General features: G+C 43.1%; 1 long non-coding RNA gene across 2 annotated transcripts in view; it reads right to left on the bottom strand.

Moving 5' to 3' along the window:
- LOC121817744 (uncharacterized) overlaps window positions 1–25,738 on the bottom strand; it is a 121,995-nt gene continuing 96,257 nt past the window's right edge. For both annotated transcript variants that reach the window (XR_009598270.1, XR_009598271.1), the window contains one exon: window positions 1–24,291. This is a non-coding gene — a long non-coding RNA (uncharacterized LOC121817744). The remainder of the gene's footprint in view (window positions 24,292–25,738) is intronic.

Raw genomic sequence — 25,738 nt, 5'->3', positions numbered from 1 at the left:
TACGGTTGTCCAGTCAATTTAATTTCATATTAACAAAAAGAATATTTATACTGTAAAATGATTCACTGTTTATCTGAATATCAAATTGAACTGGGAGTTACATGTTTTTATTTGCTAACTCAGACAATCCTGCAAGTATTGTCACAAGTCCAAGAAGACAACTTTGAAATCTGTAGTTTCAAAGTCTAACGCCCATTTCAAGACAGAGTTAATAACCATTATTTTTGTGAAATATCCTCGATGCCTCCAGGAAGATTCGGGCCTCTCTTTAGCACCCACGTATCTTTAATGTTGCCATACTGGAGCATGTATCAGTGCGTTACCATTTATCTTTACATCTCTCATATTCTAACCTATGAGAGTAGGGATCTGTTTTCTTCAACCTGGAGTCACCAGAATCTAGCTCTGTGCCTGACAGATTAAAGCAGATAGGTCATGAATAATGAAAGCTCTTTGGTGCCCAGCCTGCAACCTCCTACTGAGCTCCAGAGAACCGGACATCCAAGGCACCTTCGATCGTCCATAGGCTCTTCCAGTTCAGCATATCCAGAACTTGCCTTGTCGTGGTTTTTGTGAGATCTGATCCTGTCCCACAGGTTCTGCGCTGGTCAGTGGCAGCGCTGTCCAGGCCGTCAGCCAGGCAACCACCCTGGGGGTCCGGCGAGGTACGCCCCTTGCATTCCTATTCCTTCATCTGTTCAGTGTGTAAGATCTTAAAGGTTCTCCTTTAAGACGTCTCATACTCAGCCTTCCTTTCCTACCTCACTGTGAGATAACGGAGAAGAATAGCAGCGTCAAAGACCAAGTGGAACTGGAATTCAGAAATAATAAATTACTTCTGAATTTAAGCATTCTGACCTCAGTATCTATATGTAGCTCTAAAACAAACAACCCCCAAATATCTGATGCCCAGTTTCAAAAGAGAATAACCTTCTACAGGGCTTCCCCAGTGGCTTAGCCGTAAAGAATCCACCGGCAATGCAAGAGACGGGGGTTCCATCCCTGGGTCAGGAAGATCCCCTGGAGAAGGAAATGGCCACCCACTCCAGTGCTCTTGCCTGGAGAGTCCCGTGGACAGGGGAGCCCGGGGGCCACAGTCCATGGGGAGGGCAAAAGAGTCGGACACAACTGAGCGATTAAACAACAAATTTATGACATCAAAAATAGTAGAATTTTTGGTTAGAAGTCTAAAATACCCTATGGAGGAATATAATTTTATCTCTAGGCAGTGGTTGTACCTACAGAGTAACCGGATATAAGCGATCTGGCTTTTGCCGTGTTTCCATAACTATTTTGAGTAGTTTTGTCCTCACAGAGGATCATGGGTCTTGTTCTCAGCCACGCAGGTAGTGGCAGGGTCCGGTATGGTGGGGTCTTCTACAGCCTAAGCTAGGGCTTTGCCAAATATGTGTCTGATGTTGCCCTTTTATTTTATTTTTTTAAATTCTGAGTTTGTTTACTGTCCCACAAATAACCTTGTTAAGAAGGAGATTATCATCTCTGGTTTTAAAATCAGTTTTATAATCACATAATCTTAAATACACACACACAATGTCTCCTCTAATGTAATCTGAAAAATGCCGTAAGAGAAGCTGTCTACGTCTTTTTCTGCTTATTAGCTAGCTGTCTCCCAGGAAGAAGGGTATGGAATTTAGAATGAAGAGGAATGGAATTCATACTCCAATCTGGCTGCTTTCTGGCTGTCTGGCATTACGTAACTTATCTGCCCTAGTGCTCAGTTTATTTATAATGTGGGAGAATAAGAGCTATTTCTTATGCCTACTCTGTACCCAGAAATGTTGGTTTAGCTCCCCTTTTGTTGTTGTTGTTGCTTAGTAGCTAAGTCGTGTCTGACTTTGCAACCCATGGACTGTAGCCCACCAGACTCCTCCATCCATGGGATTCTCCAGGCAAGAATCCTGGGGTGGGTTGCCATGCCTTCCCCCAGGGGATCTTTCCTACCCAGGGATCTCACCACTGTCTCCTCCACTGGCAGTTGAATTCTTTACAGCTGAGCCACCTGGGAACCCCTCCTTCTTTTACCATCCTTTAAATGTTAGATGAGTTACTCACATGAATAAAACTACTTTTTTCTCTCTGTTTAGCCTAAGTTATTTAATATTAGAATTATCTTTTTAAAAAGCAAATGGTCACTTCTGGCCTTCCCAGGTTGCTCAGCTGGTAAAGAATCCATCTGCAATGCAGAAGAGAGACCTGGGTTCGATCTCTGGGTCGAGAAGATCCCCTGGAGAAAGAAACGGCAACCCAGTCTTCTGGCCTGGAGAATCCATGGACAGAGGAGCCTGGTGGGCTGCAGTCCAGAAGGTCTCAGAGCCAGACACGACCGAGCCGCTGAACAGAGCACAGCGCGCGGTCACCGCTGTCTGGTTATTTTGAACTCAGACACCTGGGCTATACAGCACAGGCCCTGCAACACTGATCCGGGAAAGCCTTACTGCTCTTTAAGCGGAGTGTAGTTCAAAAATGTTGTTTTAGTGAATCAGTTAAATGCATCATCACACTACGTTATGCTCAGGTGTTTCCTGAAAAAGTTGTGCAGATCCAGGCTCTGTGCTCGTCTCAGGCTAGGATGCGCACTGGATTTGAATAATTACCTTCATGCCTAGAATTAATTGTTCTTTCTTCATGTATGCTAGGTCTCTGCAAATTAAGATTCTTTGTGTCAGAAGCTTTGTGAAGTGCCAGCGTGTTGAGTCACTTCATCCGGCCTGAAAAAGGAATGCCTCAAAAGAGGAGGCATTCCTCCTTCCACATCAATATTTCTTTTTTCTGGGAAATTAAACCTTCCGCGATACTTGCCCTTCTGTAATTATGAGTGAAGCTAGGGATCTTTTCTAAAATTACTCTGATGCATTCGATACATACAGAGGTTTTAAATACATTACAGCGAATACTTTGTACTATGCAGCTCGAGAAATGAAACGGTGCTGATGACGTAAAGCTCCAGGTGCCCCCCACTCTGTCGTGCTCCTCGGCCCTTTCACCATCCAGAATCTGGCGTTTATCACGCCGCATGTTCTTTCTTGGGCTTTCCAGGTAACTCTCGTGGTAAAGAACCTGCCTGCCAGTGCGGGAGACTGGGTTCGATCCCTGGGTCAGGCAGATCCCCTGAAGAGGGCATGGCAACCCACTCCAGTGCTCTTGCCTGGAGAATCCCATGGACAGAGGAGTCCATGGGGTCGCAAAGAGTTGGGCGTGACTGAAGCGACATAGCGCGCACACTCGCACGCACGCACACGTTCGTTCTTATGTAGATTTTTACTACGTAGGTTTGCGTTTCCAAGTGATTCATGCAGCTTGGACTTGCATGTTTTTAAACTTTATGCAAATAATATCGTGTTCTGCTGCTTAAGCTCCTCCTCTTCCTGCTCAGTTTAGTGAGATCTGTCTGTGCTGACACATGCATCTCCCGTCCACTTAATTTCACTGGTATTAAAGTTTGTCATTATTCACTTGATGGATAATTAGGTTGTTTGGGGATTTGTTTGTTCAATCCCAGAAATGACTGCCTTGAACACACCTTGTTTCTCTCTTGGTACACAGGGGTGAACTGTGTTCGTATACATGCAAGGGGAATTTCTGGGGCGTGGACTCTCCCACTTCCATGAGACGTTGCGAAAGTGCTCACCAGCGTCAGTTTACGCTGGCCAGCAGAGGAGGAGAGCTCCCTCTGCTCCACGTCCTCTCCCATCCTGACTTTCTATGGCTTTTGGGCGTGTAGTAGGGTCACCTAGTGGCTTTATTTGCATTTTGTAGATTCTTTACCACCTGGGCCACCAGGGACGCCCTCTTAGATTACTAACGACTTTAAACTATTTCACTTGTTTTTATTAGTCATTTCCAATTTCTCTTCTCAGAATGGCTTTCTCCCCCCAGATTAGTCCTTGTGATGCCTGATGTTATGTTGGTTTGTCTGGGCTCAGGGAAGCCCAGATAGCTGATAAACGTGATTTCTGGCAGTGCCTGTAAGTGCATTTGTGGAGTGAAAGTAGCTCAGTCATGTCCGACTCTTTGCAACCCCATGGACTATACAGTCCATGGAATTCTTCAGGCCAGAATCCTGGAATGGGTAGCCTTTCCCTTTCAGGGGATCTTCCCAACCCAGGGATCGGACCCAGGTCTCCCACATTGCAGGCGGATTCTTTACTAGCTTAGCCACAAGGGACTCAGAATGTGACTGCATTTGGACATAAGGTATTTGAAGAGGTAACTCAGTTAAAATTAGGTCATTACCTGGGCCCTAATCCAGCTGATTGGTATCCTTATAAGAAGAGAAAACCTGGACACATGAAAAGACCAGGGGTGGGAAGCTCACAGAGACGGTGCCAGGACACAGTGAGGAGGGGCCCACCCGCAGGCCGAGAGAGAGACCTCAGAAGGAACCAGTCCTCCTGACACTTTAACCTTGGACTCCTAGCCTCCAGACTGGGAAGAATAAATTTCTGCTAAGCTCCCTAGTCTGATACAGTTTCTTCTAGCCAGCCCCAGCAAACTAAGAGAGTCATGTTTGTAATGACAGACACTTGTTATGACCCATGGTGGGACAAGCCGATCCCATTCCTGGGAATTTGAATATGTCCTTAGAGTTGCATTGAAAGAACAAACAGGTGGAGGGGACTTGTTTGGCAGGGAGGTTGAGAGAAAAAGTCCATTGTATTGCTTTCTGAAAGTCATGAGCATTTTGGATTTCTGTCCTTGCCATGGGTTAGCTTTCCAGCTACTCTGTGAACAGGTACAGTAAAAATGTCTTTCCACTGAAAGTCTTTTGCTCACTGGAGAGTCAGAATCAGTTTCTTCCAACTGAACTGAAGGAATACACTGAACATGCCCAAACGAAGTTTATTTAAAGATGATATGCATGGGGAAATGTTTTGGTAAATGACTCTTCTTGAGTTGGACTTGAAATAGAAAATTTTCAAGTGGGAATGTTTAATAACAAGTGTGTCATCAAAATCCTCCCGCTTTCTGAACAAGAAATAATTTCTGGCTATGTGGGTTTTAATTTGAATCCTCTTTTGTTGTTTAGACGCTAAATCGTGTCTGACTGTTTGTGACCCTGCGGACTGAAGCACGCCAGGCTCCCCTGTCCTTCACTATCTCGCAGAGCTTGCTCACATTTATGTCGATTGATCTGGTGATGCCATCCAATCATCTCATCCTCTGTCACCCCCGTCTCCTTTCGCCTTCAATCTTGCTAACTTCCCGGTCTTTCCTAATGAGGCAGCTCTTCACGTCAGGCAGCCAAGGAGCTAGAGCTGCAGCTGCGGCATCAGTCTTCCCAGTGAGTGTCCAGGTTGATTTCCTTTCGGATTGACTGGCTTGCTCTCCTTGCTGTTCTGGGGACTTTCAGGAGTCTTCTCCAGCACCACAGTTCTAAAGCACCAGCTCTTCAGCGCTCAGCCTTCTTTTATGGTCCAACTCTCACATCCATACGTGACTCCTGAAAAACCATAGTTTGACTATACAGACCTTTGTCAGCAAAGTGACGTCTCTGCCTTTTCATGCTCTTTCTAAGTTTGCGTTTAGCAGGACTTTCTCTGTCGCTAGAGTAGGCCTTGCCTGGCATGATAGCCATTAGAGATTCAGCAGGTAGCTTCTTCGGAGAGTCCAGGAGAAGAATGATGTGTTTGTCGCCTGTGATCCTTATGAGTCCTCCACTTTCCTTCCCCCTTTTCTGTGTTTGGAATATCGACAAGTACATGAACTTGACCTAGGAACCATAAGTTCACATACTTCTGCAATGAGGAGAGAGCTGGGCGAGGAGTGGCACTGAGGTCTGCACTGCTGTTTTAATTCATTTGAAATAGAATCCTTTCTTGGCTTATATATCTCTTGTATTACTCAGATACGCAGCTATAACTGAGTTTCAGAGATGTATTATATATAAAAGCCTGTGCTTTCTCCAAAAAAACATAATTTTTTTTGTTGAGTTATGTGGACAGTTAGATAGATATTTCTAGACTGAGTCATTTTTATTTATAATACCAGGCATCATTTATAAAACTGGGACAAAAACTGATTATCACGTCCCTTTGGCTGTGCTTAGATTTTCTTCCCTTACAAGATCCACAGTTAATTATCAATTTTCCTTAAAAAGTGATCTATGTAAGTATTACTTTAGAACTATATTTTTTAGTAAGGCTCATGGGGGAGATTTTAACAAAGAGCAAAGCTTTATTTTAAATAAACATATACACCTTGGCTAAGATGTATTTTTTAAATTGCCCTTTGCTATCAGCTGACCAACATGGCCTTGGTGCTCCCTTCCTTTGACAAAATTACCCAAGGTTCTTCTTGACAATAGGCACCCGGCCTCTCTGTTCTTAGAGCATTTATTTAGGAAACATGTATAAATTCTTTATTTATGAACATCATAAATTCTTTCTCTGACCCATCTGAAATTAATAAATGTTTTTAAAAAAAGAAAACCTTTTGCCAAGGAATGTCTTTCTTAGGCACCTGTGAACCATTCCTTTGAAATGTAATCTTGCCACGCTTCTCATTATAAAACCGTGAAGGCAGGGGAACTCTACTTTCCCTCTGTTGCCTGATTCTCTCACCTCTTCGCCGACCATCTTCTCCTTCACTTGGACAATCCAGTCCCATGGCCATGCCTTGGATCTCGCCATCACAAATAATCCATCACAAACAATGCTCCACTTTCAAAGCCACTGATTCAGCCAGCTTTCCCCCTGACCACGTCTCTTCTCTCGTTTTCTGGCTCATTCCAGCTGCCTTGACCCAGTAACTCCCTTGTGATCATCCTCCACTCTCTGAGCCATCAGGCCACTGACCTGTTTCTTACCAATTCCTGTTACCGACTTGCGTCATTTCTCACCCAATCCAATCAGAAGCCAGGACCTACGTTTGCAGCATCACTCCTGTTGAAATCCTAATTTCTTTCTGTCTTCTTCTCATCCAGTCCTCGGTGAATTAGTGCTTCATCTTCTTTCCTGCCTGAGCACAGTTGTCATTTTCTGAATGCTTCTGGAGAAAGTCACATGAAAAGGAATATTACTTCCAGTCTATTCAGGTTCCCCTGGCTTGTAATGGACTTTTCACTCTCTTGACAATCCAACTGGAGTACTATTTAAGGTATCCTCCCATCTCCAAAGTGACTGTTTCTAACTTTCTTTATTCTCTGGAACATTCCAAATTCCACAATCCATCCTACTCCATATTCTTAGCAGTTTTATCTAGCTCTACTTTTCAGAAAAAAAATAGAAGGCATCGGATAGAAACTCCTTTATTCTCCACATTGAATATCCATACCTACTTAGACCTGATTTCACCCTCTCACTCCCTTCTACTGCAATATGTGAGTTAAAGTGTGCAAATAATACCCTTGAACATTTTAAAGCAGCTTAATTATATACAAGAAGCTACAATACTTATACAGTTTAAGTTTAACCTGTGCATACACCCGTGAAGTTATCACCACAATCAAGGTGACAGACATTTCCATCATCTCCAGAAGTGCCCTTCTGCCATGTTGCGTGTGTGGTGATGACACAGCATGAGCTCTGCACGCCTCACGAATTTGTTAAGCGCCCAATGAAGTATTGTTGGCCACAGGCACCGTGTCACACATTAGATCTCGAGGAGTTATCCGTCTCGCATAACTGACGCTCCATAGCCATCGAACAACAACCCTGCATCCCCTCCTCCCCCCAGTCCCCGGCAACCCCCATTCTCTTCTTTGTGTCTATGAGTTTGATTATTCTGATACGTCATATAAGTGGAGCCATGCCATGTTTTTCTGTGAATGTCTTGTTTCACTTGGCATGACGCTCTCCCGGTTCATCCTGGTCATCACATACTGCAGGATTCCCTTCTCTTTGAAAGCCGGATCGCATTCCATTGCGTACATTTCTCCATCCATTCATCCCCTAAGCCTGTTTTCCACACCCATCCTCCTCCTCGGCCTCTCTGCCCCACTTCACTGGCCTCCTCCTGTTTCTTAAACACACCCCAGGCATGCTCACAGCTCCGCACCTCCGCACCCTCTGACCCATCTTCCTGCAGCATTCCTCCCCCGTCTGTTTGCACGGCCCCGCTGCCTTGCTCCTTGGGGTCTGAGCTCAGGGAGCACCTCAGCGAAGTCTTCGCAGGCTGTCTTATTTAAAGTTGCACCCCCTTCCGTCATACAGACCGTATTTCCCTGATTCACTTTACTTTCCTCTGGCAAACTACATATTCTGGCCATTTATTTATTTACTATTTACCTTTTTTAATGCGAAAGTTAGCCCAGTGGAGGTAGGGGCTATTTTTGTTCACTGCTGCTACCTTTAGCACGTAAAGTGGGCTCAGTAAGAATCTAGCCAGTAAGTGAATGAGTCACTCCTGGCAGTTTCTTCTTATGTTAAAAAAAAAAAAAAAATGAAATCAAAAGAGTCACATGACTGAGAAAAAGTCAGGAAACCCAGATATGAAATGTAGAACACTCCTTATTCAGAAATAATGCTTTAGCCAACACTTTATTCAACTCTAAATTGGCTTGTAGATAAAACCTATAAATTTTTGTAGGTAACTTAATAATCTAGCCTAATAAACTTGTAGATAGTACAAACATTAAAAAAGAAATCTTAGCACTGTATGCTCACTTATTATCCCTAAGGCAACCCTGAGACAGTGAGTGATTCTGAAGATTTTTATGAATATTTCAAGTGTTAAAAGAAAATGGTCAGAAATGCTTAGGGACTAAATGCAGTTTCATGGATCCTGACTCCTTAAAAACTAGCAATCCACATAGGGTTCATAATACAAATCTTTGTGAGTCAGAAAATTCAGTCTACCAGAAGACTTGATGCCTGCATTCAGAATTATTTACCAAGTGCCTACTAAATGCAAACTCTTAGGTGAGGGTGTTGTGATACAGAGATGCTGGGCATGGTCTCTGCCTGGGAGGGCTGTGTGCGCGTGTGAGTCACTCAGTTCTGTCTGACTCTTTGCAACCCCATGGACTGTAGCCCGCCAGGCTCCTCTGTCCATGGGATTCTCCAGGCAAGAATACTGGAGTGGGTTGCCATTTCCTTCTCCAGGGGACCTTCCTGGCCCAGGGATGGAACCCAGGTCTCTCGTGTCTCCTACCCCAGCAGGTGGGGTTTTTTACCACTGCACCACTCGGAGGCCCTGGGAGGGGTGAGCCATCTGTAAATAAGAAAGTTTATTGTATTTTACTTCTTAGCTCATCCTCTGTGTTGGAGATTGATACCCTTGTGTACCTGTCAAACAGACTCATATATTTACGAAAAGCACGTATTTTCTCTTTCTCAAGAGCACTACTTCCTAGAAGAGAATATTCCCGACTAAAAGTGACTATTTCTAAATATGCAGCCCTGCTGTTTAGTGCCTCAGTCGTGTCTGACTGCTTGTGGCCCCAGGGACTGTAGCCCGCCAGGATCCTCTGTCCATGGGATTCTCCAGACAAGAATACTGGAGGAGGATATTCCCAACCCAGGGATCGAACCTGTGTCTCCTGCACGGCGGCAGATTCTTTACCCTGCACCACTGGGGAAGCCCAAAACAGGCAGTATCCTCTGCTCATTTACATGCGGCCTCTGCGACTGTGCCTTTCATCCACTTTTTTCCTGTATCCAACATTATTTCCTCTCTTTAAAAACTATAGTAATAGTATTTCTTTGCTGTGGAACAGTGGCCCTAATTGGCATAGGTCATGTTGCTTAGAGTGTTGTCACAACACTCATCAAACTGGAGTGTTGATGAGATAATTTACCTGACAGGTTTATTCCCAATTTGGGGTTTATCTTATCAACATAATTACATTCATTTCCTTTGTTAAGTCAATCTCAGTTTACATTTCCCCTTCTTTATTCTCAGCCACTGGAGATATTGATTTCATCTGTAATACAATATAACTGGAAAAATTGAGGCTAACATTCTTGCTTTGGCTAAAGGCAGTGTTTTAAAATGTGTGGTTTCTCCTTCTATGTGTAAATAATAAATCATGTCAAACCCTACTGAGTATGGAATATTAAAAAACATATTTGTTAGACCTCACCCTAATGAATTAATTCTTTCAGAGCTTACCTCCCAGAATTATCAAACTGCTAGAAGTAACTGGTGAACACTTGATTTCTTTAAAAGTATAATTAATTCCAATTTCTGAGTGATCAGATTAAGTATTAGGCATGATCTTTTATGCAGGGGACTCTAAACCTGGGGATTATTATAGACACAAGAGAGGCATTTTGAGATACTAGCAAGAGGTCTGGATTAGGAATTGGGAGATAAAAACCAGTAAGTGGTTTTGTAGTCTCCAGCCAATCTTTTAATCGCTATAACTTTGTTTCCTCTTTTGAAAAATGGAGCTGTCACTTGCCCAGCGTATCTTGCAAGGAGCTTGAGATAATATAATGAGTTGTTGTTCAGTCACTAAGTTGTATCCAACTCTTTGCAACCCCATGGACTGCAGCACACCAGGCTTTCCTGTCCTTCACCATCTCCTGGAGCTTGCTCAAGCCCATGTCCATTGAGCTGGTGATGCCATCCAAGGGATCTCATTCTCTGTCATCCCCTTCTCCTCCTGCCATCAGTCTTTCCCAGCAGCAGGGTCTTTTCCAAGGAGTCAGCCTTCAAGCAGCATAAAAACTGTATCTACGAAAATACTTTTAAAATTGTTAAAGGTGATATTTTATAAAGGTAAGACATTTCTTATATTTGTAAGACCAACCTAAATAGCATATTAAAAAACAGAGACATTACTTTGCCAACAAAGATTCCATCTAGTCAAGGCTATGGTTTTTCCAGTAGTCATGTATAGATGTGAGAGTTGGACTGTGAAGAAAGCTGAGCACCAAAGAATTGATGCTTTTGAACTGTGGTGTTGGAGAAGACTCTTGAGAGTCCCTTGGACTACAAGGAGATCCCACCAATCCATCCTAAAGGAGATCAGTCCTGAGTGTTCATTGGAAGGGTTGATGCTGAAGCTGAACCTCCAATACTTGGACCATCTGATGCAAAGAGCTGACTCATTGGAAAAGACCCTGATGCTGGGGAAGATTGAAGGCAGGAGGAGAAGGGGATGACAGAGGATGAGATGGTTGGATGGCATCACCGATTCAATGGACATGAGTTTGAGCAAGCTCCAAGAGTTGGTGATGGACAGGGAGGCCTGGCGTGCTGCAGTCCATGAGGTCACAAAGAGTCGGACATGACTGAGCAACTGAACTGAAGACATTTCTCATTCTACTTATGTTTTTGTTACTTTTAACATTAGAAGGGCCTTTAAAATTTTGTAGATTAATAAAAAGGCAATATCTGCTATAATCATGAGTCAATTAAACAAGATGTTTGTAGTTAAACGGTCTTTGGGTACATGCTGTCATCTCTGACTCTTTGTCACCCTTTGGACTGTAGCCCACCAGGCTCCTCCATCCTTGGGATTCTTCGGGCAAGAATACTGGAGTGGTTGCTACTTCAGCCTCTAGAGGATCTTCCCAACACAGGAATCAAGACTGTACCTCCTGCATTGCAGGCGGATTCTTTACTCCTGAGGCATCCAGGAAGCCCCAAACAGTCTATAAATGATGCTTACTAATGATGAATTTTTATGGGATTAAAATGTGGTAGCTCCTTTCTGATTGCTAACTAGGAACTGAAAATAACTGTTCCCGTTTTCATTCTCAAGCAGAAATCTCTCTTGCCGTACGTCTGTGAAGCCTTGGTGTACTTTGTTCTTCTGACCTATTCATGAAGTCCCGTTTATAAATGGATTAGTTTCCAAAAGTACATTTTAAGTAAGTTTTTTGGAACAGAGAAAAACCTTTTCTTTTTCCAGTTAAAAAAGAAGAAACATTTCATGCTTGGGGATTTTCCACCTTCTTGCCTTTCCTTGTTCTTTCCTATCTGCCTGAACAAGCTTGAATTCTACTCATTCATCAAAACCCAGAACTGTGAGTTCTTTGAGAGGAGAGAATATATCACCTTCATTTATGGGAACTGAAGCGCTGGCCCATCCTTTCCTTTAATGTGCAAATATAATGGCAAGACTCCCCTGCTGCCTCCCGCAAGACCACGAGGTCAGGGAAGCTGTGTCACTCAGCATCCCAGGGAAGCGCCCTTGGTCCAGGCTGCCGCTTGTCCTTCTCTGGTCTGCCACTCCAGATCACTGTGCAAGTTTCCCCTCAGCACTGGCCCAGCGCTCCCAGTTACCCAGCAAGAGGCTGCAGAGCCTCAGCAAGTGCCAGAGACTCTAAGACTGCATCACGCTTGTGGTGAAGAACCCGCCAGCCAGTGCAGGAGACGGAAGAGGTGCGGGTTGGATCCCTGGGTCAGGAAGATCCCCCGGCGGAGGAAATAGCAGCCCACTCCAGTATTCTTGCCTGGAGAATCCCATGGACAGAGGAGCCTGGCGGGCCACAGTCCAAAGTGTGGCAAAGAGCCGGACACGACTGGGCACGCCTAACAGTGCAGAAGAGCAATGCGGAAACGGGTTGGAGAGCGTGTCCTAGAGGCGCGGCGCCACGCCTGTGGGGAGGTGCTCGGCCCGGGCTCTGCGGGCCCGTCTGCATTGCCTTCTCCTCTCTGTGACCACTTTTCTTTTCCCATCAGGGATCCCCATCAATCCTGCCCTCGGTTCTCAAAGCACAAGTCCGTTATTCCCCCTTTGTCCTTTTTGGAGCACACTGATAAATAAACCAAGAGGAAAAAGACAATCAGTTGACATAATCTGCCAGAAGTCTGCCATCTCCACCCCCACTGATTAACACCAGGAAGGGGACCTTTGCAGAATACGGTTAGCCTGCACATCAGAAGCTGTGGCTTATTTTACCAGTGTTTAGGGCTGCCTTAAACTGCAGAAAAAGAGGACTCATAGCTCCAAAGCTGCAAGCGCTCACTAAAGCGGTTCCTGAGAGCAAAGAGGAAATTGGCTCCCCCCGCCCGTCCGTCCTCATTCAGCTTAATTTTGAAATTGACTTTTCCGGCCTTGGAAGTCACAAGAAATAAATTGCTTTCTAGCCACTTAGAAATAGTAATTTTGTCTTGTTTTTAACAATCAAGGGTTCAGAAACTCACTACATTGTATCTCTAGCATATACCCAGTTGATACTGTCTAGTGGATACATTTTTGTTGATGAATAATTGAAGAAGCAGTAAGGGGCATCAAGCCTTTCTTAATTGCCCCTGTTGTAAGTAGCTTCAATCTGACTGTTAGCATTTTACACATACCTTTCTAATTTATTTTTATCACTTTCTAACTTCTGTAATGATTCTGTGTGTCCATTTCACTTTCCCTACTCCAAGTGCATTAGAAAGTGAAAGTGAAGTCACTCAGTCGCTTCCGACTCTTTGCGACCCCATGGACTATAGCCTACCAGGCTCCTCCATCCATGGCATTTTCCAGGCAACAGTACTGGAGTGGTTTGCCATTTCCTTCTCCAGGGGATCTTCCCAACCTAGGAATCGAACCCTGGCCTCCCGCATTGTAGGCAGATGCTTTACCGTCTGAGCCACCAGGGAATTAGAAAGTGCATTAGAAAGATGAAGCATATATTTTCATTATCATATATTTTATAAGTTTGTACATATCCTATATGTTTCAGCAATTATGTTCCCAGGGAGACCTGTCTGTCCATCCTCCTTTGCATCCATCCATTTCTTAGAGTAGCATAACGAGACATTCTGGCATGTTGCTTAAGGATGCCAGCACTGGAACATCGCTTCCCCCATAGATAAACTGAAAATAATAAACTTACCTGTATCATAAGGTTCTTGTTCAGAGCTGAATGAGTGGGTGCATGCAACATGCTTAGCTCAGAGCTGGATCTGCAGTCAACCCAAAGAGAACTTTAGATATGATTTGTTGTTGCTACTAATTCCAGGGGAAAAAAGGAAAGCATCTATTTGTCAGGACCTGTTGGGTGTTGAGGGCAGGAAAGGGTTCATCTTTCGCCTAAAGCGGTGCACTGTCTGATGGGAGAGACAGACGGTGCCGCCGAATAAAGAACTGAGAGTGACGAGCACAGGGCAGGGAGGCTTCCACCCAGGCTGGGGAGACGAGGCTGGGCCAGAAAGGCTTCTCTGACTCCTGAGCTGCACAGTCACGTCGAAGCTAAAGTGTAGCTACCTATAGTAATCACTGGAAAAGCACTTATTTGGTATGAATAACCGAGCAAAACAGGGAAAAAAATGCTGAAACTGAATCAAAATTAAGGTACTAATTATACAGAGCATTCTTGGTGTTTTGTATCATTCGGCCAAAAACGTGGGGTTCCAGGGAGATGCAGAACCCCAGGTGTGGCACAGCCCAGAGGGGGCACCTGAGGTGAGCGAGGTACTCAGTCAGGTTTGGTCAGAATCTCTACTCAGCATGTTCATTCGTGGCTGCACCCACCCCAGCTCCATGGAGAGGGGACTGAAAACCAGTTGCTTGATGCCAGCCCGCAGTGGACAGGGCTCAGTGTGGAGACCCCAGCTTTCTGTGCACCTGGTCACCTCGATTCAGGGGATGGACAGACTCCTGATACAAAGAAAAGCTATCAATGGACAAGCCCTGGCAGACCCCAGCCTGCAGGTGACAAGATTTTATAACTGAGAGAGGGACAACAAAGATAGGCACCTTTGGCCAGTAATTCCTGATTCAGCTGGTATGCAAAGAGTAAAAGGTAAAGAAAGATGCCTCCCCAAAGACTCTGCATTTACCATGTACAGAATTAAATTCATCTTCTTCCTTTTCCTTAATCTGCCCTTCTTCCTGCCGTCTTTAATTTGGCTTTGTCTATCTATACGTTCGTGATGTGGAAGTTGCTCAGTCACGTCCGACTCTTTGCGACCTCGTGGACTATACAGTCCATGGAATTCTCCAGGCCAGAATACTGGAGTGGGTAGCCTTTCCCTCCTCCAGGGGATCTTCCCAACCCAGCAGTTAAACCCAGGTCTCCCGCCCTGCAGGCAGATTCTTTACCAGTGGGCCACAAGGGAAATATGCATTTGTGATCCGTGTGATGTCTATCTATGCATCCTTTGTCACCATAGAGTCAGCGCTTTCCCTCATCTTTTTGATCAATCCATCAAGAGAGCTTGATGACTGTGCTACTTAGAAGCTTCTCAAGTACATGGTTCCCCCAGCCCACCTTGCCATTTGCCTGTTACAAGCTCCAATTACCATAAGCATCTCAACTTTTACAACACTCGTCCTGAGTTCGGTTTCTTCTCTGCCTCGTGTCAACCTTTATCCTTTTACACAAGGCCAGATGATAAATCTCTTAAACTTTGTGGCTATACAGTCCCTGTCATAACTACTCAACCCTGCAGTGTGACGTGAGCGAAGATATAGACAGTGTGTGAACACACAGGCATGGCTGTTTTCCAGTAAGACTTTCACTACAGGCGCTGGAATTAAATCTCACGTGACATAAAATATTACTCTTCTTCCCATTTGAAAAACCCCTTTAAATGCATATAAGCTATTCTTAGCTCACAGGTTGCAGAGAAACAGGTGGTGAGCCAGATTGGACCTGCAGACTGCGGTATTCTATTTTGTACTGTCACAAATGACCTTTCCAACCACTGCTGAAAGAATCAAGATCGAATTGCTCATCAGAGACACTGGCCCCTTCACTGAATAAGTGCCTGCCACCTGTACTCCCACTCTCGTCTCCAACCTTTTCCCCTGACTCAGATGCTCCCTGTATTTCTGTCATACTATTACGACACTGTCATTTATGATTCTAAAAATACGTCAAGGATTTTAAAGCCTTTGTGCCCTTTGATGTGTTATTCTGTTAGAAAAACTCTTCTTGTCCATCTAATCAGATATCACAGGACACACATCAGATGTCATGGCTTTATTGTCATTTTCTCTGAATCTGTAATTCAGCAGAATTCATTTCTCTTTTATTTGTATTCCCAATGTACTTCATACATATATTTTTTCCATAGAGATTACCATATGGTTAAAGTTTCTTTTTTAAAAAATTACTTAGCTTTATTCATCATACTCATTAGAGTCATTTTTTTTTCAGTTTTTTTCACCTTAAATTTCCCTTTTATTTTTTTAAGGGTGATTTGATTTTTTTAACTTTATTGGGGTATAGTTGGTTTACAGTGTTGTTGGTTTTAAGTGTACAGCCAAGGGATTCAGTTATGTGTGTGTATAGATATGTATACACACACACACACACACACACAGATATTCAGGTCATGATCTTCTTAGGAAAGTGTCCAATAAGTCTGTTAAGCAAGTGGATTTGTATTCCTATATAGCCGATGGGAATTTGCTGTATGACTCAGGGAACTCAGGAGTTCCTAAAAATGCTCTTTGGGGCATCTTTATGCATCCATATTCCTTGATTCTTTCAAGATACTATAATCTGACTAGTTATATTTGCGGTCTCTGGAGTCAGACTGCCTGGGTTACCAGCTCTGGCACTTACCAGCTTTATGATCATGGCTGACTTTCCTAACCTTTTTCTGCCTCATTTTATTCACCCATAAAAGAGGATAATAATAGTATGTCATAGGGTTATTGCAAGGACTAAGTAAATAAAAGTACTTAAAACAGTACCTGATAATAGGAAAAACTCAGATGATGATGATTGTTATTTATTTGTGCTTATTATCTTCTCCTTAGCAAGCTTTTTCAGTAAGTTGCTATACAGAACATCCAACCAACTGGTCAAAAGTGTAAAAGGTATGTAAAGACATTTATGTGATACTGTAGAAATAAAAATCTCATATTTGTTTTGTTGCTCTTCTAAATTTTCAGCTTGCTTTTCTGAGCCATAGGTCATGTTTATTTCCAGACCGTGACTTCTGCCTTGGGTTTTCTGTTTAAATTTTTTTCTTCTTGTATTTCCAAATCCATTTAAATTTCTACAGTATTGCCTATCAACAGACTTACACTTTATTTGCATGTATCCCGTAAGCATAGCTCATCTTGAATTAATGGGGCTTAGGCAGCAGAAAGAACACCATGAAAATGTTATGACTGATGGTGATGACCCAGAGAGATGTTACGGGAGGGAGGTTGGGGGGGGGGGGGAGGCTCATGTTTGGGAACACATGTACACCTGTGGTGGATTCATGTCAATGTATGGCAAAACCAATACAGTATTGTAAAGTAAAATAAAGTAAAAATAAAAATTAAAAATAAAATAAAAAATAAAAAGAAAATGTTATGACTGAAACAGGCTGAGGCTAACTTCAAAAGAAACAAATGCAATTGGAATAACCTGTTTAAATCAGCTATTTGTCATGTAAGGGAAAAGAGAAGAGTTCTTTTTATCTGGTTATTTTCTCCTTTGGTATAAACAGTGTAGGCACCTAAATTTAAGGTCACTGTGGAACCAAACTGTGGAAGTTTTTAGATGTCATTTCTTTGAACATTTTTCAGCCAAATCTTTCTCCCCACTTTCTGCATCTCCAGTGACGTGAATGTTAGATGTTTCCTAGAGTCCATCAAGTCCCCAGAGTTCCGCTCGTTCACTTTTCCTGTCTGTTTTCTCTGTTTTTCGGATGGGCTATACCCTTCTGTCCTTCGTGAACTTTCTTTCTTTCTCTTGTCTTATTCTACTCTTGAGCCCATCCAATGTGCTTGTAAATTTTCAGTCATACTTTCCACTTCTCAAATATCCCGTGGGGTTCTTCTTTATGTTTCCAAATTCTCTGCTGGTTTTCCCACGTTTCCAGTGTGTTTGTAATCGCTCTTTGAAACCCTTTCATAGCATTTGCTTTGCAGATTTCATCACAGAACCCTGAGCTCTCCTTCACCTTGGCATTGTTGCTTGCTGACTATCTCGTGCTCATCTAAGTTGCGATTTTCCTGATTCTCTGTAAGGGTGTGAAGTATGGAACTCCAAGTCTTATTTTATCTTCTCTTTGGTCTGGCTTCCTATGATACCCCTCCACCAGGGGATTGGAGGAGGAAGGGGAGGGTTCACTACCAGTGAGGGTGGAGGTCCAGAACTACGGCCCAAGGGGGTTTGGAGTGGGGTGGGAAGAGGGCTGGCAGTTCCAGCTCCTCACTAGACCTCAGCCGATACCTGGCCAGGAGTAGTTTTTCTTTCTTTCTTTCTTTCTTTTTTTTTTTTAACCTAGGGTTGAGGTGGTGGCGTAGTGAAGAGGGCCTGGTTTTGTTAGCATTGGGCAGTGGTGAAATTCCTGCTTCTCCATGAGGCTTTCTTGACCACATCCAGCGGTGAGGAGGAGGCGGGCTCTCTGTTGCTCATCACCGCTGGGTGCTATGGAGGTAGGAAGGGTGATTGCTTACAAGATCTCTCTCTTGCTGGGCTGTCCCTTTTGTGGTGTGTTGGCTTGAGAGAGCAGGCTTTTGTTGGAGCTTTTCAAATAGCTCATCTACTCCATGTTTCTGAGTTGCTTCTCCAGCTCCAGATCTATGTTCAGTTCAGTTCGGTCGCTCAGTCGGATCCGATTCTTTGCAAACCCCATGGACTGTAGCACGCCAGGCCTCCCTGTCCATCACCAACTCCCAGAGTTCACTCAAACTCATGTCCATCGAGTCCATGATGCCATCCAGCCATCTCATCCTCTGTCGTCCCCTTCTCCTCCTGCCCCCAATCCCTCCCAGCATCACAGTCTTTTCCAGTGAGTCAACTCTTCGCATGAGGTGGCCAAAGTACTGGAGTTTTAGCCTCAGCATCAGTCCTTGCAATGAACACCCAGGGCTGATCTCCTTTAGGATGGACTGGTTGGATCTCCTTGCAGTCCAAGGGACTCTCAAGAGTCTTCTCCAACACCACAGTTCAAAAGCATCAATTCTTCGACGCTCAGCTTTCTTCACAGTCCAATTCTCACATCCATACATGACCACAGGAAAAACCATAGCCTTGACTAGATGGACCTTAGTCGGCAAAGTAATGTCTCTGCTTTTGATTACGCTATCTAGGTCAGTCATAACTCTCCTTCCAAGGAGTAAGCATCTTTTAATTTCATGGCTGCAATCACCATCTGCAGTGATTTTGGAGCCCCCCCAAAATAAAGTCTGACACTGCTTCTACTGTTTCCCCATCTATTTCCCATGAAGTGATGGGACCAGATGCCATGATCTTCGTTTTCTGAATGTTGAGTTTTAAGCCAACTTTTTCACTCTCCTCTTTCACTTTCATCAAGAGGCTTTTTAGTTCCTCTTTACTTTCTGCCATAATGGTGATGTCATCTGCACATCTGACGTTATTGATATTTCTCCCAGCAATCTTGATTCTAGCTTGTGCTTCCTCCAGCCCAGCATTTCTCATGATGTACTCTGCATAGAAGTTAAATAAGCAGGGTGACAATACATAGCCTTGACGTACTCCTTTTCCTATTTGGAACCAGTCTGTTGTTCCATGTCCAGTTCTAACTGTTGCTTCCTGACCTACATATAGGTTTCTCAAGAGGCAGGTCAGGTGGTCTGGTATTCTCATCTCTTTCAGAATTTTCCAGTTTATTGTGATCTACACAGTCAAAGGCTTTGGCATAGTCAATAAAGCAGAAGTAGATGTTTTTCTGGAACTCCCTTGCTTTTTCCATGATCCAGCGGATGTTGGCAATTTGTCTCTGGTCCTCTGCCTTTTCTAAAACCAGCTTGAACATGCAGAAGTTCGCAGTTCATGTTGATCTAGGTTACACAAGACCAAACGCCAAGAAGCTCACCATTGTGTCATTTCTTGGGACCCAAGACTCCTAGGTGATCTTACTTCCCTCCACCTCTCAAAGTCTTCTTGTGCTTGTTAAACAAAAAGTCTAGAGTTTCTAGTTGTCCTTAGGTGGAACAATAGGAGAAGGCACTTCTGTTACATCTTTCCAAAAGTAGAAGTCTGGCATCTCAGATTTCTAACTAACGTGGAACACTTCTCAACCTTTGAGGCTGCACACATTTCCAGAAAGACAGACCAAATCACTCAAATAAATTTAGTAGAACTCTTGTTCTTCTAACCTGTGATAAACATCCATTATACGACAGAGGTAAGAAAATATCTCCCAAATTTCTCATCTAGAGAATTGACACTATCTCAAGAATAATTTTTCTTATTCTATCATCACATCTTATAAAATACTTTCAATGTTTTATTTCCCAGCTGGATATAAAGTATACCTTGGAGACAGTCTATCTATCAGTGGGGCTGACTCAGCTATACTAAAAGTGAATTTAAATTTCAGTGCCTACATTTTGTAATACCAAAGGAGAAAATAACCAGGCCTCTTTTGTCCTTCCACCATAGCTCAAGAATAAACCCAGACAAAACTTCCATAAAAATGAATGAGCAAAACACACCCTATAAACTAGAGTGAAGACTGGGCGAGACAGGCTTCCTGCATATTTCACGTCATAGTATCTTTTTATCTTAAATTCAGACATAGGCACCACAAGCTGCTGAACATTTACCAAGCAATCACAAATTGCCTGCAACTCTGCTGGAACTTGTCCGCTATCAGGTAAGCATTTGCCGTGTCTATTCTATCCAGCCTTTGTGTCTTCCTTTATGGGGTCTTGTGTTATGCCTTCTATTGGCGTGTCGGGGTTTGGGATGCTGTCTGTAGCTGTGGAATAATCCTGAGAGTGCTAAATGACCCAATCTCCCATTTGGGTGCAGTGTCAAAACATCATTGTCTGAAACTAAAGCAGACTATTTCCTAGAGCAGGTCTTAAGGACTCACGCAAGCATGCCCCTGGGAGGTGTTGATGATATGAGTAGTTACCCCAGACTGCCCATGACCACAGCTCTCTTGGGTACTCCAGTGAGAATGTTAGAAATTAATTCACTGGGTCAAACTGAATTGCTGTTTATGAGTCTCAGAATGTGAAAGAAAAAGAAAGAGAATACCTTCCTGGGTAAATTCCCTCAGAGCCTTGTCAACAAGGTGTTGAATTTTTTTTTTTAATTCATCCCTCATCAGCTCTATAGACGAGGTCCATGAGTTTCAGAAGAGATGTTTTCATGTCTTCTTCTAAAAGCAAAATAAAGTTAGTCCCTTTGGCCACTGTTAACTTCCACTGAGAGGCTGTAAAAGCGCAGGCAACTACCGACACTTTTTTAATGTGCACCGACTGAAACCCCCAGGAACAGCGAGCACACACTTTACGGGGTTCTCGCTGATGCTCTGTGTCCCTGCAAATGAACAGGCACCTGTGCTTGGCGTAGATTCACTGCAAATCTGTACTGGGGGGAATAAAAAGATACCGTTTGAAAACGCATTGAGGAGGCCAGCTGAGAATAATATAAACATATTTATCGCTTCTCTTTTCAGCACTGTTCAGCATACTGATGCATATTGTTCATGTCATAGAAGAGTCGGCTGGTAAAGGGAACGAATTAAAAGACATTTATATAGGTCTCCTATTTTATCATTGGCAGAGTATCTTTTTAAAGTCATATGATTTCAGGAAACAAATTGCTTTTTTCAGGCTTTTTTGTTATTTTTGAGATATAATTGACATATAACATTGTATTCATTTAAGGTGTACAGCTTAATGATTTGATGTAAATATATGTTGCAAAATGATCATCATTGCAAAATAAGTTTCATTTGTGTCTGTGCATGCATATTCAAAAGCAGAGACATGACTTTGCCAACAAAGGTCCATCTAGTCAAGGCTATGGTTTTTCCTGTGGTCATGTATGGATGTGAGAGTTGGACCGTGAAGAAGGCTGAGCACCAAAGAATTGATGCTTTTGAACTGTGGTGTTGGAGAAGACTCTTGAGAGTCCCTTGGACTGCAAGGAGATCCAATCAGTCCATTCTGAAGGAGGTCAGCCCTGGGATTTCTTTGGAAGGAATGATGCTAAAGCTGAAACTCCAGTACTATGGCCACCTCATGCGAAGAGTTGACTCATTGGAAAAGACTGTGATGCTGCGAGGGATTGGGGGCAGGAGGAGAAGGGGACGACAGAGGATGAGATGGCTGGATGGCATCACTGACTCGATGGATGTGAGTTTGGGTGAACTCCAGGAGTTGGTGATGGACAGGGAGGCCTAGTGTGCTACGATTCATGGGGTCGCAAAGAGTTGGACATGACTGAGTGACTGAAATGAACTGAACTGAACTGATGCATACTCAGTCACTCAGTCATGTCCAACCCTTTGCAACCCCATTGACTGTATGTAGCCTGCCACCACACAGTAAGTGACAAATTGTTTTTTCTTGGGATAAGATCTGTTAAGATGTACTCCTTTAGGAATAACTCTGCTTCAAAACAAATGTATCAAATTGGTATTGTTTCCTATGAAAAGAATGCTTGAAGATGCTGCCATTACAGAAATACTTGGGGACTTTCTTGTTCCTAAAATAAACATCATCTGTTGCAAATCTTCAGGTTTTGAAGGTAAGTTACTAGGTCACCCGAAACAAGGTCTTTTTGAATTAAGTAGATACAATAATTGGAAATCAAATAGTTTAAATTAGTCTAGGAGCTGGAGTACTCTCTTGTCAGGGTAGCTGGAATACTGTCTTATCATGGAAACCAACAGTGTCCTACCTGGACACTGTGTTGCATTACGTAAAAGTCATTCAATTTTCTACATGAGGGAATTGATGGATTTTCTTTGTGATGAGTTAAGGATCAACCCTTCCACCTCAGGTGTGCAGAATGCCCTCTAGAATCCTTTCTCTTATTTTCTTGGAATCACTTGCTGTCTTGTTCAGTCGCTACATCATGTCTGACTCTCTGCGACCCCATAGACTGCAGCTCTCCTGGCTTCCTCATCCTTCACTATCTCCCAGGGTTGCTCAAACTCGTGTCTGTTGAGTCGGTGACACCATCTAACCATCTCATCCTCTGTCGCCCCCTTCTCCTCCTGCCCTCAATCTTCCCAGCATCCAGGTCTTTTCCAATGTGTCAGCTCTTCGCATCAGGTGATAAAAATATTGCTCTCTTGGTCTGGGAAAAATTGTAATTTCTACTGATGGTGGAGACTCATATCCCTATCTCAGCACTACTCACTGCCGTCCTTAAGAATTTACTCTTTTATGATTTTTTGTCTTTTTTAGTTTACAGCAATCAGAAATTAAAGTCCCAGTCTTTATGAACAATGTTCTAGTTTGTTATCTTAAAGAGTTTGTCTTGCGCCATCATTTTAAACAGATGATTATGGATTTGAAAGTACCAAATCTCTGACCTTTTCAAGTTTTCCCTCTGTCTTCTGGGCAAGATTGTGATCATGTATCTACTCTTTTTTGGCCAAACACTCTGGTCCCTGACATTATTTGATTTTCTGTAATCTTATTTCTATTATTCTAAATTCACTGCTTGTGTATCTTGCAAGTTTTCTCCTGTAAATAATAGCGGATTTTGCATCACTATACAAAAAAAAAAAGCTTGATAATATTATGCCTCAAGTGTTGCAATAATTTTCATTTTTCTTCAAATAAAATAATTTGAGGCACACTTACCAAGTGCCAGAGTAAAAATGAGAATTTTATAGAGAGATAGACAAGAGTTAATATCTCTGTACTCATGATATGAAGTCACACGAATAGCTTTAATATGATTCAGGGGAAGCAGTGAAAGAGAACTGAAGAGTGCAGTGGAGTCAAAAGAGGGAGGGACCCACCCTGCCTCCCGGGGTTGGGAAGAGTCATTGGGATGATGTCATTTAAAGTGACTTCCCCAACAGTGAGGAAATGGGGGAGAAAGAGACATTTTAAGAAACAGAAGAAGCAGTTGCAAAATCAGAGCAGGCTGAAAGTAAATAGTTTTTTGCATAATGAAGAAGTATGCTAAAGGGAATAAACGATAAGATGGTATCGTGTGTGGGTGTGTGTGGGTGTGTGTGAGTGATGGAACCAGCATACAGCTCATGGCTGATGATGTTAAATGGACAGGAAATACAGCAAACAGAAGTTGATGATCTACTTTTTTCCCCATAAAAAATTGGCATTACAGCAAATTAAATGGAATCACATGCACAGAGTTTACATCAGAATGGACATTACACCTTGAAGTCCCCTACCTGGCTCCGCTGACTGCATTTCCCTTCCTCTAGCCCAGAGTTGACCAGAATGCTAAATACTGTGTTCATCTCCCAAGTGCATACCCCTAAACTTCTGTGTTGCTTTTGCCCATTTGTGAAGTTCTATAAATGGAATTATTCTATGTGGAGTCTTTTGTGACTTACCTTAATTGATAATGTTTTTAAAATTCCCTTGTAAGGATATACTCTGAGTAGAATTCTCCTGTGAGGATATACTGTTCTTAGTTTCACGATTTTACAGTTGATTACATTTGGCTTATTTCCACTTTTATGGATAATGCTTCTGTGCATGGTCTTCTCACGTCTGTGCAGGAGTATAGAGCATCTGTGGAGCGGCTGGAGGGGGGAAGTTATACACACCTTCAGTTTGCTAGGAAATGTTTTTTCTAAGTGCTTACACTCCCACCAGTCCATTTACACTCCCACCAGCAGCAGTGAGGACTTTTGTTGTTTCTTCTGTACATGGTACTTGACGCTAATGAACGTAAATTGTTTGCTAATATGGTAAGCGTGAAATGGAACCTCTGGTTTGTCTCCCTGACTGCCCGTGAGATTGAATGTCTTGCATACGGTTATCGGTCACTGATGGTCTTCTCGGAAATCCCTGGCCCATTCTTCCTATGTTTTCCTCTGAAGTAACTGCTTTCTTGTGGATGTGCAGTTCTTTATGCGTCTCAAACATTTTCTGACATTGTAGTTTACTTGTTTCACCTGCTACATGGTGATGTTTTAAAACCTAAGGTCCTTTTTACCATCTCACCTTTATTGTGATGCTAGATGTGGAACCATACAGAGAGACTGAACCTAGAGATGGGACACCAGTTAAAAAGCAGTTGGAAAAAATGCAGATTATGAAGGCTTAAACGTAAACAGTTGCAATAGACTATATTAATGGGAGGAATCAAGCTTGAGTATTATTTTGGAGGTAGAATTGATAGCCATGAGTGTCAGTTTGTCGGGATGAATGCGAGAACAGAAAGCAGGGGACCGCTCCCTTCGTTAATCGTGCCATTAACTGTAGGCACTATTAGAGTAGATAGTAAAAATATGTCAATTTTGAGACTGTTGAATTAGAGTGTTTTCCAAGCACATAAAAGTATGGGTCTAGCTCTCAGTAGTGGTTTGTGCAAGACTTGATATGTTAATCTAGGAATTATTAACTCATAGAAAATAACTAAAGCTATGGGAAATCACTTAGGAAGGGTTCAGAGTCTTAGAAGGTCTCATTTCCACAAGAATTGGACAATGGTCTTGTTGCCAATATCCAGGAAAATGTATGATACATTGTAGGTGCTTAATAAATACGTGTTCAACTAATGGGTACTTCGGGCCATTGTTTAAGAGCATGGGAAATAGAGAGTAGGCAGACAAGGAACAAACCTTTGGGCCATTGTTTAAGAGCATGAGAAATAGAGAGTAGGCAGACAAGGAACAAACCTTTGGGCCATTGTTTAAGAGCATGGGAAATAGAGAGTAGGCAGACAAGGAACAAACTCACAAGTCAGGAGAAAAGGGTGTGGAGACAAGAATGAAGAGAACCTTCAACAGCATTAAGTGGCCCAGTGGGAGTGGCTTCCGTTTCCCAGGTGGAGCCGACGTTGAGCATCAGCGCGCTGAAGAGCAATAGGGTGAGGAAGCAGACACTGCAGAGAGTTTAGGGGACGTGGTGACACAGGAGGAAGGCTGGGGCACCAGGTGCCGTCAGTGAGGGCAGAGTTGGGCATTAGTTCAGCTCTGCCAGGGTTCAGTTCAGCCGTTCAGTCGTGTCTGACTCTGCAACCCC

The sequence above is a fragment of the Ovis aries genome, chromosome 23, assembly GCF_016772045.2.
Source record: "Ovis aries strain OAR_USU_Benz2616 breed Rambouillet chromosome 23, ARS-UI_Ramb_v3.0, whole genome shotgun sequence".
NCBI classification, from domain to species: Eukaryota; Metazoa; Chordata; class Mammalia; order Artiodactyla; family Bovidae; genus Ovis; species Ovis aries.
The sequence above is the reverse complement of the archived record's forward strand: the minus strand, read 5'-3'. Positions and strand labels throughout refer to the sequence as shown.